We start from the raw sequence: 12621 nt of genomic DNA on the forward strand, positions 1-12621 counted from the left end.
GACATAAAGAAGGCGAAGATTTTGAATTTTGAGCTCATCTGAACTACTGAACCATGACTCTCAACTTTCAATATCTCCGATGACTTCTGTTTTGTAAGAATAATAATGACTTCTTCTTTGTTCTATTGTTGTTCCCACTCAAATAGTTACCGACCGACGGTCCTGTCCCAAGTACCTAATGATAAATAGGTTTACTTAAATATTTGAACATTACTTGCAACTCAAAATCAGAACTGTCCAAGTAGCAGTGACCATCGCGGTCCCCACCGAAAGCATGGTCACATTCCGCCACAAATGTATGAAAGTGGGTCCGAGGATGGGGTGTATGATATCCAGCGATTTTGTGGCTTTTCGTTGCTTTAGACGTACATTTATTATGACGCTTATGTACTCTTGTAGCACTTGTGTTACAATACAAGGGAAAGGATTGAAAAATAACTAAACAAAAAGGCAAAAAAGAAAAAAAATACCCCAATGAAAGTGGTTACTTTCCCCCAAAACTGTATAGCTCATTCCTGAAGGTAATTCATAGCTAAGAAATAGGTACCTACATACCTAGAAAGTGAACTATCTAAAAAACCTACAAAAGGGTCATCATGCCCCGAAGGAGATCAACACTGGAAGGTATTTACTTAAGGTGTGTTCGTGTTCAAATTCAAATTACAACACAATACCCAGCGAAAGGGGGGTCATCTTGAACCCTAATATATCACATTGTTTGGTGTAGGTATCTTATAACAAAAGCATTAATACATCGTACCTCATGCTACAGCACGTAAGATATCAGAAGGGATTCTCTTCTTATCTGAGAACCCATAACTTTTCAAAGAGATCTACCTACTCGTATAATACCTGGTTTGATAATAATGATAAGAAATTATTTTGGATATTAAGATGATCCTCTTCAGGGAGAATTCGAGTTTCTTCATTCAAATAGAGAATAGACAGAAGATTTTTTCTTTACTTATATCTTGTATTTATGATATGATTTATCTTGAAATACGTATGTATAGGTACCATATAAAAAAAATTATTCAAATGTTATGTTTACATTTTCAATTTATTCTTATACACTACTCAAGTAGGTCCTCAATAATTATTAAGTCTACGTTTGAGTGGGGTAGCTCGCATCTAGACTTTGTTGATGATTTTAATAAATTTGGTCCTGAAGACATTAATAGATATTAGAAACAAAGAGATCCCCATAAAGAAGGCAAGTTAGGCAAGTGATTGAGAAATTAATAGTGAAACCCGATCACCCTGAAATCCTCTGTTATGAAACTTAAGCTACCAGGCTATTAGGTATCTAGTGTACGATGTACGTATTTCATAGTACAGTACCCACTACCCAAGTTCACTAAAACGTTCTTAAAGTCAACAGGTATGAAAATAAGAATAAGAAGAAGAAAACTTCATTATTAGAAACTTTATTATGATCAGCTTAAGCTGATAATTATTAGAAGATTTCTGTTGATTAGCACCTACCTATCGTAAAATGTTTGCGAAATTCATAAATGGGAAAAATTAAGCAATACCTAGTTCCCTACAACCTATTTGTCGAGTATACCTACACAGCTGGTAGACACAAGAATGGGCAAAATAGAAAATGTAATTTTTTATCGATAATCTCATCTCTCGATCTTTTACCTACTGATTTTTCCTGTTTTCAGCTTGATCATTTAATAAGAACAGGTATAAGAAGAAGAAGAGGAAGAAAGAAGAAGAAAGGAAAAAGAAGAAGAGCACCTTATATGAATAACGAGTGAATGTTGCTGAATAGAGCTCAGGATTTTGAGTTCAGAATATACCTATCGTAAAATGTTTTCGAAATTCATAAATGAGAAAAATTAAGCAATATCTACCTAGTTCCCTACAACCTATTTGTCGAGTACACCTACACAGCTGTAGACACAAGAATGGGCAATATAGAAAATGTAAATTTTTATCGATAATCCCATCTCTCAATCTTTTACCTACTGATTTTTCCTGTTTTCAGCTTGATCATTTAATAAGATTCAGAAGAAGAAAGGAAAAAGAAGAAGAGCACCTTATATGAATAACGAGTGAATGTTGCTGAATAGAGCTCAGGATTTTGAGTTCAGAATAAAGTTCAGTATCCCATGCACAGGATTTTGAACATTGTCCCTCACACCTAATAAGTATAAAAGTATATACGTATTATACGTATAGGGTATACGTATTATACGTGGGTAGTAGATACCTTATTAGCATTTCGACTTTCCTTATCCTGAGGAGGGATTTTCTTTTCGAAAAAAGAGCGGGATCAACACCATTTTTCCTTCGGAGTGTCTCGAAATAAGCTCATTAGGACCTCATATATCATTTTCCTTGTGAATGCTGAATATTCTATTATTATCACTTCACACTTGATGTATTGTATGCCGGTAGATATTATTTGTATACCACTTCACACTTGATGTATTGTATGCCGGTAGATATTATTTGTATACAGGGATGTATTGTATGCCAGTAGGTATTTTTGTATACAGGGTGTCCTCCTACAGCTGGATTTGACCTATAACCTGAAAAAAAAAAAGGATTAGGATTAGATAGTAGGTACTCATTACTGAAAAAATCAAGAGAGAAATGTTTGAACTCGAATATTTTTTCTTCTTCTTCTTCTTCTTCTTCTTCTTCTACTTTTTAAAGTTATATTTATTCATAGACTCGGAGAACATGGTTCCTCTTCTTTTTTGTTCTGAAATTACTGTCGAACGGGTAATCCCAAGGCCTTTTTCTGAGCCAGTTCTACATGCATTGTGCATTTCTTTTTATATCTAAAGTCCGGAAAATGGAATTACTATTCGGAATTCCGGACTGCCCTGTATAAGAAGGGGAAACTAAAAATTTGAATATGAAGTTTGCTGTGTTTGCTGACAGAATCCTCTACACTTCTGTGGCATTGCGACTCCTGTGTGGTAGTCTTGATAAAAATGAAAAATGGATTTTTCATGAAAATTTAAACATCTCATTGCTGCATCCCCCTTTTCCACATCTTGATTGAATTTTAATATTTTCTTTCGTCTTGCATTTCACAATCTATTTACTAATCGGATGAAGGGTATTATTTTCCTTATCGATATAAGTATCTAATCTAGATTCTAGAGGGCTAGAGAGAGAATATTTTAGTGGATGTGTCAAAATTACCAAATTTTAAAATGAAGTTTACCTACAATATGCCATGATAGAGAATATTGTTAGTGGACGTGCCAATGTTCCCCAATAGGTATATACCTAACACTAACACCTATCTTTATGTAGGTCCTTAAGAACTCGTCCAAATTATAAAATTATGAAATAGTTTACAACATATACCTATTGTAAATACCATTGTAAAGTAGGAAGGTACTTAAATAGGTAGGTACACTATTAAATAAATACAAGATCTTTTTGTATAGGTAGGTGAATACAGATTATTTGAACATCAATTCACTGATTCTCTTCACGATATAAGTAGGTGAGTGCATGGAACTATGTCAGATTTGTGTCAGCGGAGAAATGCGACTTTTTTTCCATTTTATACTCGTATTTTATGATAAGTATGTAGGAGGGTAGCTTTATTTCAATGTAAACCTAACCGATCTCTTCACACAGGAAGTACCAAGTACCTATACCTACCTACCTATGTACCTTTACACTAATACTCATAATTATAATATACCTCATACTTCAAAGAAGATCTGCCCCAAAACCAGAAATAATCCCATTACAAGACTCGAAGCTGCCCAAGCTTCAGTTGGTTTGTACTAACCGAGTTGTACGTAAATGGCCCAAGCAGTTTACACTGTTCACGGATTGAGCTTTGAAATCCGAAGGTATCTATTTAACTATTAGCTACTGAAATGTATAAAGCTACATAAATCGCTGTGTTTTAATTCCTTTCTGAAGAGATTTCGTTCGAAAGCTCAGACTTTGTGGAAATATATTTTATACAAAAAATTCTTTACCCAAAAGATGGATTCCTTTCTGAAGAGATTTCGTTCAAAAGCTCAGACTTTGTGGAAATATATTTTATACAAAAAATTCTTTACCCAAAAGATGCCACCATACCTACTACCCTTGAGGTACATAGTACATACGTAACATAGGTACCTTACATAAAATTTCTTATGTATCAGATCATAATAATAAAATTATGTAGGTACCTCACCATGTACATGTGACCACTAAAATCCACAGCACTTTTTACGATATTGGGGGAAAAATATCTTTTGAGAAGTTATTATTTAGGTATTACGATCTTTTAAAAATTATCATTTCAATCATAACCTTTTGTTGACGAAAGTTGTTGAAAAATGAAACCAACAAAAGGTCATTCCAGATTTTACGAGTTGTGTTTTTTGTTAGGGAGTTTATTGTAGGAGTGGGGAAGAAAAGAGAATAGTGAGAGAGTGTTCCCGTTCCTCTCTCTCTCTCTCCTCATTCTGTTAGAAATTTGGTATTTTTGGAATCTGACACATCCACCAAAAATATTATTTTCTTCCTTTCTTGCTTTCTCTCTCTCTTCACATTTAGTTAGAAAATTTGGTATTTTTGGAATCTGACACATCCACCAAAAATATTATTTTCTTCCTTTCTTGCTTTCTCTCTCTTTCTCTCTCTCTCTCTCTCTCTCTCTCTCTCTCTCTCTCTCTCTCTCTCTCTCTCTCTCTCTCTTAAAGTAGATTTAAGTTCTGTTTAAACTGTACCTAACTACCTACCCATAAAAGTAGATATTAAGTTCTGTTTAAACTGTACCTAGGTAGGTACCCATAAAAGTAGATTTAAGTTTTGTTTAAACTGTACCTACCCATTAAAGTAGATTAAGTCTGTTGAAAATGTACCTATCTAAGTCCGACTGGCTTTCTCCTACCCTATCCTCTCCTTCTCCTCCTCCTCCTCTTTTTTTTTTTTTTTTTTTTTTTTTTTTTTTTTTTTCAAGTTACCTACTTATCGGGACATTCCAAAAGGTTAGACTGTTTAGCACTTAAATCAAATACGAAACAGTCGACTACATTACCTACTTTTATTCCCAATAGGTAAATTGAAAAGTAGGTATATCTACCTATCTACTTCACTGCACGCTATTGCCCAAATGATCACCCAGCCGGATAACAACCACTTGCAAAATTGCTTAACTTCAGTGATTGGAACTGTGCATTCAACGTGCTTCCGCTGGCTAATCTACGAGTATGGATTTGAAAGGTAATTTTCATCAATAAATGGTTTTCAGCGGGGCTAGACAACCTACCCTATAAACCCTATAAGGTCGGACCTGATTTCAACTTTGTCTCTCGGCTAAAATGTCTTTATTTCAAACCTTTAGGGAACTATTAAGTTCAATATAGGACGATCTCCTGACCCCCGTTGTTCATTTATTTATCTACGACTTTTAGAGGTACCTCATTTAAAGGTGCCTGAATCCGTTAGTAGGTACCTCGCAAATACTTTCGTTAGTTCTTAGGTTTATCAATAAATTTTAGTTTAATCCGATAGGACATACGAGTAAAAGTAGGATGAAAATAATATAATACATCATACCCTCCTTATCTCTGGGTTTCCCGATCTAGCTAGGTATCTAACAGCTACCAATAATTTATTTTCGAGACCTTCCTGATTTCATGTTGTGTAAATCTCTTTTTGAAACCTCGTAGATTTTGAAATACTAAAAGGTTACCCGAATGTGAACAGTAAATACCTAGTGATAATATATTTTGTGAAATACTTTCGTTATGTTCTTAGGTTTATCAATAAATTTTAGTTTAATCCGATAGGACATACGAGTAAAAGTAGGATGAAAATAATATACATCATACCCTCCTTATCTCTGGGTTTCCCGATCTACATAGCTAGGTATCTAACAGCTACCAATAATTTATTTTCGAGACCTTCCTGATTTGGGTCACCAACTTTTGTGCAACCAAGTGCAATAATTATAGATATTCCGGTGGTGTGATTGGTTTAATACATTGTAAATTAAGAATTAGGTAGAAGTAAACACCAAACGAATGATTGGTAGATTTTACAGGGTGTTAGTAGTAGGGACAAAAAGACAAACACGGTTCTGTTTTTAAGTAACTTTTTTCCCCCTGGGACCGCGAAGTACTTTCTCAGGTTTACAGGGTGTTAGTAGTATTAGGGACAAAAAGACAAACACGGTTCTGTTTTTAAGTAACTTTTTCCCCCTGGGACCGCGAAGTACTTTCTCAGGATTTTTTAAGAACTGTGTTCAAGTAACTCCTGTATTGCTATTACTGTATTTTTTCCTTGAGTATTTAACGTCACTGTATAACTGCTAAGGTTTTCAGGAGTGGAGGTTTTACCCTCCTTTTGGAGACAAGCTGTATTAGCCTCCTTACGTCCTCATATTATCCTCACTCAGCCTGAGTGGGGCCGGGAAACACCAATCATCCGATGGTCAACCATCCGGATACTAACCACGCGTAACGCTGTTTAACTTCAGTGATCCGTTGGGAACTATTACGTTCAACGTGCTATCGCCGCTGACTATAACTTGATAATGAGATCTGATAATAAGTCCTAAACTAAGTATGTACGAGACTCGTAGTTATAAAGGGGTTAATATAATTATGTATGTAAGATTGTAAGATACCTACAAATAATTTGTCATAATAAGCCAACTACCGGTGTAGAGGGATTTACTCGAATGATTCCAAATAGGTATTACCTACCCAACTAACTATTTTATCTACTTTTTTTGCAACAGAGATTATTAGCAATGATTGTTGTCTTCTATTCAATCACTCCCTGATTGGATAACGTATTAACTGGATTTTTTGAAGCAAATCGTCAGTCAGTCAAAAACGACCAAAAGATCAAGTTATACCTACTCATTGTTGACCAGTTTTTGTTATCAGGATCTTATTAACAAAAGGTACGAGGACCAGTTTGTAAAATTTGTGACTTTTTAAGTTTTAGTGGATGTGTCGCTCATCTGAACTACTGAACCATGACTCTCAACTTTCAATATCTCCGATGACTTCTGTTTTGTAAGAATAATAATGACTTCTTCTTTGTTCTATTGTTGTTCCCACTCAAATAGTTACCGACCGACGGTCCTGTCCCAAGTACCTAATGATAAATAGGTTTACTTAAATATTTGAACATTACTTGCAACTCAAAATCAGAACTGTCCAAGTAGCAGTGACCATCGCGGTCCCCACCGAAAGCATGGTCACATTCCGCCACAAATGTATGAAAGTGGGTCCGAGGATGGGGTGTATGATATCCAGCGATTTTGTGGCTTTTCGTTGCTTTAGACGTACATTTATTATGACGCTTATGTACTCTTGTAGCACTTGTGTTACAATACAAGGGAAAGGATTGAAAAATAACTAAACAAAAAGGCAAAAAAGAAAAAAAATACCCCAATGAAAGTGGTTACTTTCCCCCAAAACTGTATAGCTCATTCCTGAAGGTAATTCATAGCTAAGAAATAGGTACCTACATACCTAGAAAGTGAACTATCTAAAAAACCTACAAAAGGGTCATCATGCCCCGAAGGAGATCAACACTGGAAGGTATTTACTTAAGGTGTGTTCGTGTTCAAATTCAAATTACAACACAATACCCAGCGAAAGGGGGGTCATCTTAAACCCTAATATATCACATTGTTTGGTGTAGGTATCTTATAACAAAAGCATTAATACATCGTACCTCATGCTACAGCACGTAAGATATCAGAAGGGATTCTCTTCTTATCTGAGAACCCATAACTTTTCAAAGAGATCTACCTACTCGTATAATACCTGGTTTGATAATAATGATAAGAAATTATTTTGGATATTAAGATGATCCTCTTCAGGGAGAATTCGAGTTTCTTCATTCAAATAGACAGAAGATTTTTTCTTTACTTATATCTTGTATTTATGATATGATTTATCTTGAAATACGTATGTATAGGTACCATATAAAAATTTCTTAAATAAGTAGGTAGGTTAATGTACAAAGAAAGAAGGTTGAAAAAAATTCCAACACTGAACCATTTCTTTTATGAGACCAGATATTTTGAAGCGGTAAAATCATTAATTTTTCAATGTAAATAATTTATTGCTCGCTTAAGTTTTCTTAGAGTTTCCCTGAAATATATCAAGGGTCTTAAGTAAAGTTTTGGGTTTCGGGCTATCTATGAATAAGAAGAAAATGGTTGTGGATCACAGCTTTGAAAAATGGACGTTTAACTACATAATTGTTTGTTATAGGTAGAACGGTACAAGTAACTACTTACTAGTACTAGGCACTTAAGATAAGTAAACATATTTATCATTTATCTTAAATAAACAATAGATATTTTCTTATGATCAGTTGGTGAGTTTCTTTTAGGTACCTACTGATTAATTATTAGAAGATTTTTTATTCATGAATCTGCAGGAAACGAAGAAAATTTAAAATTATCCACAATATTTTCTTGGGCTACTTACTGCTCTGACTATAGGTACTAGTTTTGGCACATCAGTCATATCCTTGTCTCCGTGGACTTTTTCAATGAAACTCCGCTTACCACTTTGGTCCGCTCAGGCCGTTAAAAAACGAAACAAATCACCCACAAGAATACAAGAAAGAGTTAGTGACAAGAATCGAAGCCTGAACCTGATTTCGGACCTGCTCGGAATATTCAGGTGTGTAATTAACACTCAACTTGCTGTGGTATTGATATTCTCAGTCAGTATTTAAATTGGACAGAGTAGGTACATACATAATATGTATGTATGTATAACTATGTACGTACACATGGTACATAGGAATCTCCAAGACACAAATCCAGCATCAGAAACATTCGTGTTGGCGTAGGTAGAAAATTGGTACCTTCATAAAACTTATTTGCTTATTTTTTCGGTTCAGTGTTTTGTTTTGAAAATAAATTCAAATTTGAATTGATTCTCACAGACTAAATCCCACTACATCAGTCTCACAATAGTTACTCTCGAAGATATCTTCAATACATATTATATAAGTACGTAAAAGGATCTAATCTAGCACGTCCTCATATTATCCTCACCCAACCTGAGTGGGACCGGGAAACACCAATCATCCGATGGTCAACCATCCGGATACTAACCACGCGTAACGCTGTTTAACTTCAGTGATCCGTTGGGAACTATTGCGTTCAACGTGCTCTCGCCGCTGACTATAACTTGATAATGAGATCTCATATCGAAGTTTGTCTTAGTCCTAGACTAAATATAGTTATAAAGGGGTTAATGGTTAATATAGGTAATAATTGTGAACGTAAGATACCTATAAATAATCTGTCATAATAAGCTAACTACCGGTGTAGAGGGATTTACTCGAATGATTCCAAATAGGTATTACCTACCTAACTAACTATTTTATCTACTTTTTTTTGGAATAGAGGTTATTAGCAATGATTGTTGTCTTCTATTGAATCACTCCCTGATTGGATAACGTATTAACTGGATTTTTTGAAGCAAGTTGTCAGTCAGTCAAAAACGATCAAAAGATCAAGTTATACCTACTTATTGTTGACAAGTTTTTGTTATCAGGATCTTATTAACAACAGGTACGAGGACCAGTTTGTAAAATTTGTGACTTTTTAAGTTTTAGTGGATGTTTCTACAAATCCTTTTACCGAAATACCTAATAGACCCCCAATTTGATTGGATAAAAGAATCGCCCTTATAAGTAGGTAGGTGTAGTAAACATAATAACTTAATTAATTAAATATTAATTTTCTCGAGTTTAACCATAATTCTTCTCACCCAACACCGACTTAGATTTCGTGGAAATTTCGGAAAATATGAAAATGCAAAACAGCTCTGGGCAGTGGACAAAGTTCATCCCGTGATCTGATTGGCTGGAGAGCATTTTCCCTGCCCTCTATTGTCCGTACGAGGGATTCAAAATCCTCGCTTAAAAGTACGAAAGTATAATCTGTTGCATTTCAACGTTATGCTTTGAAGTCGGCAGCCGTTTGAACGTGAAACAGAAAAACAGAGATATTGTTTTACTCGCGTCGTAAAAAAAAAAGTAAAATAAATCGAGACATTTCGTTTACATTTTAACGAGTACTTAAATTGAGCATAATAATAAAGCATTCCTAATAATTTTCATAATATTTTTTCAGTTTTGTTTGTGTAAAGCTTGTTTTACTGCATTTACTTACCTAGGTATTTATTTATTTTTATTTTTTACTATTTCAGTTATAGGTAGCGGCAGATTTCTTTTGTATGTTTTCACACATGATGTACGTATTTGTGTTCTAATGATTGTTGGAATTGTAAATATTTTGTTACCTAGTCTAAAATTTACATTTCTTTTAGTTCATACCTATATATTTCTTTCACTTTACTTTACTGCATCATCTAACTGCAGGTTCCAGGTTTGGTCTGATAGGTATCATCTACTAAAATAGGGCTGAGACAGTAGGTACCTAGTTTATATTTTTGGTGGATGTGACAATTTTTCCATATACCCACCTAGGTACACAACTTACCCATATACCCACCTAGGTACACAACTTACCCATATACCCACCTAGGTACACAACTTACCTCCGAATCGATGATTTTTACCTGTAAGTGGAACTTTCTTGATAATATAATTATTAGTCAGCTCCCATGGCGTAGTGGTCACTGCGCTTGCCTTGCACGCGGGAGACCCGGGTTCGATTCCCGGCGGAGTCAAGAAATTTGTATCATGCAAATGATTGATACCGTGACTGGCTGTTGGTAGTAGGTAGGTAGGTTAATGTACAAAGAAAGAAGGTTGAAAAAATTCCAACACTGAACTATTTCTTTTATGAGACCAGATACTTTGAAGAGGTAAAATCATTAATTTTTCAATGTAAATAATTTATTGCTCGCTTAAGTTTTCTTAGAGTTTGCCCTGAAATATATCAAGAGTCTTAAGTAAAGTTTTGGGTTTCGGGCTATTTATGAATAAGAAGAAAATGGTTGTGGATCACAGCTTTGAAAAATGGACGTTTAACTACATAGTTGTTTGTTATAGGTAGAACGGTACATGTACAAAGAAAGAAGGTTAAAAAATTCCAACACTGAACTATTTCTTTTATGAGACTCAGATACTTTGAAGAGGTAGATTCATTAATTTTTCAATGTAAATAATTTATTGCTCGCTTAAGTTTTCTTAGAGTTTGCCCTGAAATATATCAAGGGTCTTAAGTAAAGTTTTGGATTTCGGGCTATCTATGAATAAGAAGAAAATGGTTGTGGATCACAGCTTTGAAAAATGGACGTTTAACTACATAGTTGTTTGTTATAGGTAGAACGGTACAAGTAACTAGTTACTAGTACTAGGCACTCAAGATAAGTAAACATATTTATCATTTATGTTAAATAAACAATAGATATTTTCTTATGATCAGTTGGTGAGTTTCTTTTAGGTACTGATTATTATTAGAAGATTTTTTATTCATGAATCTGCAGGATACGAAGAAAATTTAAAATTTATTATCCACAATATTTTCTTGGGCTACTGCTCTGACTAGGTACTAGTTTTGGCATAGTCATATCCTTGTCTCCGTGGACTTTTTCAATGAAACTCCGCTTACCACTTTGGTCCGCTCTGGCCGTTAAAAAACGAAACAAATCACCCACAAGAAAGAGTTAGTGACAAGAATCGAAGCCTGAATCTGATTTCGGACCTGCTCGGAATATTCAGGTGTGTAATTAACATTAACACTCAACTTGCTGTGGTATTGATATTCTCAGTCAGTATTTAAATTAGACAGAGTAGGTACATACATAATATGTATGTAAGTATAACTATGTACGTACACATGGTACATAGGAATCTCCAAGACACAAATCCAGCATCAGATACATTCTTGTTGGCGTAGGTAGAAAATTGGTACCTTCATAAAACTCATTTGCTTATTTTTCGGTTCAGTGTTTTGTTTTGAAAATAAATTCAAATTTGAATTGATTCTCACAGATTAAATCCCACTACATCAGTCTCACAATAGTTACTCTCGAAGATATCTTCAATACATATTATATAAGTAGGTACGTAGAAGGATCTAGTCTAGACTCTAGAGGGCTAGAGATAGAATATTTTAGTGGATGTGTCAAAATTACCAAATTTTAAATTGAAGTTTACCTACAATATGCCATGATAGAGAATATTGTTAGTGGATGTGCCAATTTTCCCCAATAGGTATACAATACCTAACACTAACACCTATCTTTATGTAGGTCCTTAAGAACTCGTCCAAATTATGAAATAGTTTACAACATATACCTATTGTAAAATACCATTGTAAAGTAGGAAGGTACTTAAATAGGTACACTATTAAATAAATACAAGATCTTTTTGTATAGGTAGGTGAATACAGATTATTTGAACATCAATTCACTGATTCTCTTCACTACCTAACACTAACACCTATCTTTATGTAGGTCCTTAAGAACTCGTCCAAATTATAAAATAGTTTACAACATATACCTATTGTAAATACCATTGTAAAGTAGGAAGGTACTTAAATAGGTACAGGTACACTATTAAATAAATACAAGATCTTTTTGTATAGGTAGGTGAATACAGATTATTTGAACATCAATTCACTGATTCTCTTCACACAGGAAGTACCAAGTACCTATACCTACCTACCTATGTACCTTT

The sequence above is a fragment of the Diaphorina citri genome, unplaced genomic scaffold (assembly GCF_000475195.1).
Source record: "Diaphorina citri unplaced genomic scaffold, Diaci psyllid genome assembly version 1.1 scaffold303, whole genome shotgun sequence".
Classification (NCBI taxonomy): domain Eukaryota; kingdom Metazoa; phylum Arthropoda; class Insecta; order Hemiptera; family Psyllidae; genus Diaphorina; species Diaphorina citri.